At 47.4% G+C, this 5,231-nt stretch overlaps 1 long non-coding RNA gene across 1 annotated transcript; it reads left to right on the top strand.

Annotated features, from left to right (window-relative positions):
• The first annotated feature begins 703 nt into the window (after positions 1-703).
• Positions 704-4,522, top strand: LOC149912273 (uncharacterized). The gene is made up of 3 exons (XR_016461964.1): positions 704-1,180; positions 2,446-2,547; positions 3,511-4,522. It is a non-coding gene; the product is annotated as an uncharacterized LOC149912273 (long non-coding RNA).
• Positions 4,523-5,231: the final 709 nt, after the last annotated feature.

Genomic DNA, 5,231 nt, shown 5'->3' with positions numbered 1-5,231 from the left:
CCTTTTAGGAACTGGCCTACAGTATGCTAAGAGGGATGGATGTGGGGACATTAGGATAACGTGCCCTCTGCCTTTTAAGACAGCCCCAGCAGAGCAGGTCAGCAGGCTGAAGAGCTGCGTGGGTCACCAGGGCTCAGAGACTTCACTCGGCCATCGGAAAGTTGAGGGCCTTCAGCCCAAGCTGCCCTTTTCCATGCAGGCAAGGAGGCCAAGAGAAGGTGGATCGGCACGGTTCTGGTGCAGACAGGGGCTGCAGTGTGAGCAGGCCTACACAGACAAGGCTGTGCCCACACAGAGTGACAGCAGCTTTCGCTGTGAGCAGATTCCCAGGGGGCCTGAGCCATGGCAGTTCTTGATGGCAGCATGTTCCAATCAGCCCTGGAAGTCTTCTCTGGACGTCTGTCGCATTCTGGAATCCACACTGAGGACGCAGTCGCTGTGTCAGAGCAGCTGGCAGAGTCACGGGGAACCGTGACGTAGTTGGCCCAGGGAGCAACAACAAGGCCTGCACTGCTCAGCCAGCCCAGGCCAAAGGGGAGCACGAGAGAGAGCGGAGGAGAGAGGGGGGGAAAGAGGGCCAGGAAGGAAAGGCCTGTGCCTGAATGGACGTGTAGCAGCAGCTGCTGACAGCAAACTCGGTGATGGCAGGGGCACAGCAGAGCAGTGCAATGCTGGCAGCTTCCTGTGTCTTTCACACAGGCACTGCAGACATGGCCAGCACTGGGAGATCAGCAGAACTGCTGCACACCTCTGCCAGCCCAGGCCAGAGGAGTGCAGAACAGTGAGCTGCTGCTGAGGGGAGAGAGGATGGCCTGAGAGCTGACCTGAGAGGCAGGGCTGGCTGTGTTACAGCAGCCTCTGTGTCCTCCTCCTGTGTCTGTGAGGGCCAGAGGGCCAGAAGAGAACATGCCCAGACAACGAAGCCCTGCTGTCCTCTGCTGCTCAGCTGGAGAGATGTTCCGCCTTCCTGAAGGACGCTGATCCAAAGGGAAGGAATCAAAGGAAGTCCAGGCTGGCTGTCCTTGTGGGCATCAGCTGCTGGCAGCTGCCTCTGTGCTGCCATGGGCAGGGCACAGCACACACAGTGTTTGCAGCTCCCTGTGTGACACTGGCCCTGGTGACCTGACAGCCATAGGGAGACAAGAGAAAGAGCTGCCTCCCTCTGCCAGATGAGGCAAAGGTGAGAATCCCAGAATCACAGCATGGCCCGGGTTGGAAAGGAGCTCAAGGTTCATGAATCTCCAACCCTTGGCTCTCCAAGGGTGCACAGGGGGCTTTGTTCTCCCTGTGGTGCAGCTTCAGTGCCAACTCACAGCTGAGCTGGTTGGCACACTGTGACAGCCTGCCGCTCTGAAGCTCTTGGGGCAGTGCTCAGTTCTTTCTGAAGTACTCTGGAAAATGCTGCTTCTCCTTCACCAAGTCTGTTTCCAGACAGACGTCTTTTTCTCCTCTGTACACACAAACAGTATCTTGTAACTCCCTGGCACAGTGCTCAGAAGTGATACTTCTGGAAGCACGTCAGAGAAAAGTGGCCTTGTCCCAGTGGACTTTCAGAGCAGATGAGAACAAGTCTTGGTTGACGGCTTTCTTCTGCTTCTGGAACTGCACAGGCAGGTTGTGTGTTGTCATACTTTATGCCAGAGTGCCAAACTGAAGCAGCTTCTGCAACTTCTTTTTTTCATACTTGTCACTCTTTGCTATTTCTGAGACCTTAACTTAGTCATTTTTAATGCGCTCTCATCTAAACTACTGTGTCCTCCAGTGTCAGTGTTGTATGAATCAGGACTGTGGGATTTCATCAGTGAAAGGATTCTGCTCTAATGACTGTCATTCTAAAGCTGATATTGTTTCTACCGCATCAGGCTTGCATGAAGCATCTCTGATCAACAGAGAAATCAGAAAAATTGCTTTTCCTATTGCAGTTTCCTTTTAACTAGTGATGAAAGCTGTCAGTTTATTTTTGGCACCAGAAATCCTGGGATGCAACCAGGTTAGATAAGAAGTGAAACTGAGTCAACAGTAAGGGAACACAGATGAGATAGCATCACACAGCTCTGGAAAAGATGTTCCAGCTCTGTGTCTACCTACACCTTCAGGAGATGAAAAGTACTGGCTTACTGAGGTGTCCTGGGTTGCAGGTTCTGTTAATCTCCATTTTTGGAAGAGCTGCTTGCAATAAATACCTTGTAAGGTGAATGAGCTTGATAGAAGTAGGGTGTGAAAGAGATGGATTTGCTGTTTCCCTGAAGGTGCAGGAGTATTGCTGTGCCTACAGTCAGTAAACAAGGCAGAAATCACTGTGTTCCTCAGAATGAAAAGGAATAAAAATCTTTTTGGGAGTGACAGCACGCCTGAATGAAGCACAAATCTAAACATTTAAAATAAGGGCTAGTGTCAAAGGGACTTGCAGTATTTCTCGTGAAGAAATATTTGATGCTTCTTTAGGAAAGTCATCATAACAAAAGTGTACTGATGTCTTTGCTGAGGATTTCCTTGGTTCCAGCCTGAAGGTGTGCGCAGGCATGAGCAGGCAGTGCTGAGCTGCAGGTGAGTGCCTGTGTCCCACAGCAGGAAACCCGTGGATGTCTTCAGGAGTTTGAAATGGGCAGAGCTGTAAAACCTGCAGGCTTTCACTGAAATTGTCCTCTGCTTCATTTTGTAATCTTAGTTTCACCAATGCTTTCCAATATGATTTTCGTATGAATGCAGATACATGGGATAGGATTTAAAGTTTTTATGGTGTTGCTGTATAATTTTCTGTGGTCATCATAAGCCAATAAAAAAAATAAATGGTAATCAGGCAATATATTAACAACCTGTGGCACGTGTCAAAACAATGAAATTCCTTGCAGTAAGACAATATTGCTATATAATAATGTGGCTATCCAAAACTGTTAATTATACTTGATGAGCTGGAGATAATCCTGAAATGCGGGACTTTGATCTTAGCCAAGAATAATAAAACTTATTATCATTCTTAAATTGGCAGCTGCTTTAAAAAGCCTGTGTCTTATTTCCCTTTTAGTAACAATGGCAAATCAGAGAAAGTGATAAAGTAATTTCATGATTGCAGCTTAGGGATTCTTTCCCACTTGACCAGAAGTAATCTATGTCCAAAAATGTCTGTAAATACTTTTTCTATCTTATTTTGCCAAATGAATTGATATTAGAGATGAATGGCAAAAACATTTTGCGTACATAGATAAGCAATGCAAATTTGCAGGATTGTTTTAGAGAAAAAAGCTCCGGTTATCTGATTGTTTCCATGCAGAAATAAGATTTACAGAAAAATTCTCATTATTATTATTCATGCATGAATAAGTTCAAAAAAGAGATGTGGGGGATGTTGTTTCAATTCCAGCTGATTGTAGGAAGGACTGTCAGGATGGAAAGGCTAGTGTCTGCCATGGGCAAAGAAACACTTCTGGTTTTCATGTTCCCTTGGTCTTTGAGTGCAAGAGGCCATGAGGAGAGAGTGTCCTAAACTTGGACCTTTTTTGACCATTGCAGCTGAGATGGAGAAATGACCCACCGTCTAGAAGGACATCAGGACAAAGATATGTATTGAAAATAAGTCCAGGCTGGCAGTCCTTGTGGGCATCAGCTGCTGGCATCTGCATTGCTGCTGCCATGAGCATGGCACAGCAGGTAAAAGATTGCTTTTCCTTGTGTGACACAGGAGCTCTTGACTTGAAAGCTAGAGGGATGCAATAGAAAGTGCAGCAACCTCTGCCAGACATGGCAAAGGTTGAGTGGGATGTTGTTTCAATTAGTGCTGATGTCAGGAAGGACTGTAAGGATGGAAAGGCTGGTGTTTGCCATGGGCTGGGAAACACATCTGGTTTTCATTTTCTCTTTCTCTTTGAGTGCCAGATAAACAGGGGAGAGTGTGCCCTCACCTTAGACCCATCCTGCCCTATTCTGCTGAGATGGTGAAATGTTTCAGCTTCTAGAAGGACATAAGGACAAAGATATGTAATGTAAATAAGTCCAGGCTGGCTGTCCTTGTGGGCATCAGCTGCTGGCATCTGCATTGCTGCTGCCAAGAGCATGGCAAAGCAGGTAAAAGGTTGCTTTTCTTTCTGTGACACAGGAGCTCTTGACTTGACAGCTAGAGGGATGCAATAGAAAGAGCTGCAACCTCTGCCAGACATGGCAAAGGTGAGTGGGATGTTGTTTCCTTTTCTGCTGATGTCAGGAAGGACTGTAAGGATGGAAAGGCTGGTGTTTGCCATGGGCAGGGAAACACATCTGGTTTTCATTTTCTCTTTCTCTTTCTGTGCCAGATAAACAGGGGAGAGTGTGCCCTCACCTTGGACCCATCCTGCCCTCTTCTGCTGAGATGGAGAAATGTCCCAGCTTCTAGAAGGACATCAGGACAAAGATATGTAATGAAAATAAGTCCAGGCTGGCTGTCCTTGTGGGCATCAGCTGCTGGCACCTGCATTGCTGCTGCCATGAGCATGGCACAGCAGGTAAAAGATTGCTTTTCCTTGTGTGACACAGGAGCTCTTGACTTGAAAGCTAGAGGGATGCAATAGAAAGAGCTGCAACCTCTGCCAGACATGGCAAAGGTGAGTGGGATGTTGTTTCCTTTTCTGCTGATGTCAGGAAGGACTGTAAGGATGGAAAGGCTGGTGTTTGCCATGGGCAGGGAAACACATCTGGTTTTCATTTTCTCTTTCTCTTTCTGTGCCAGATAAACGGGGGAGAGTGTGCCCTCACCTTGGACCCATCCTGCCCTCTTCTGCTGAGATGGAGAAATGTCCCAGCTTCTAGAAGGACATCAGGACAAAGATATGTAATGAAAATAAGTCCAGGCTGGCTGTCCTTGTGGGCATCAGCTGCTGGCACCTGCATTGCTGCTGCCATGAGCATGGCACAGCAGGTAAAAGATTGCTTTTCCTTGTGTGACACAGGAGCTCTTGACTTGAAAGCTAGAGGGATGCAATAGAAAGAGCTGCAACCTCTGCCAGACATGGCAAAGGTGAGCGGGATGTTGTTTCAATTAGTGCTGATGTCAGGAGGACTGTAAGGATGGAAAGTCTGGTGTTTGGCATGGGCAGGGAAACACATCTGGTTTTCATTTTCTCTTTCTCTTTGAGTGCCAGATAAACAGGGGAGAGTGTGCCCTCACCTTAGACCCATCCTGCCCTATTCTGCTGAGATGGTGAAATGTTCCAGCTTCTGGAAGGACATCAGGACAAAGATATGTAATGAAAATAAGTTCA

This window comes from Phasianus colchicus, chromosome Z (genome assembly GCF_987193195.1).
Source record: "Phasianus colchicus chromosome Z, bPhaCol1.hap1.1, whole genome shotgun sequence".
In the NCBI taxonomy this organism is placed as follows: Eukaryota; Metazoa; Chordata; class Aves; order Galliformes; family Phasianidae; genus Phasianus; species Phasianus colchicus.
The sequence above is the reverse complement of the archived record's forward strand: the minus strand, read 5'-3'. Positions and strand labels throughout refer to the sequence as shown.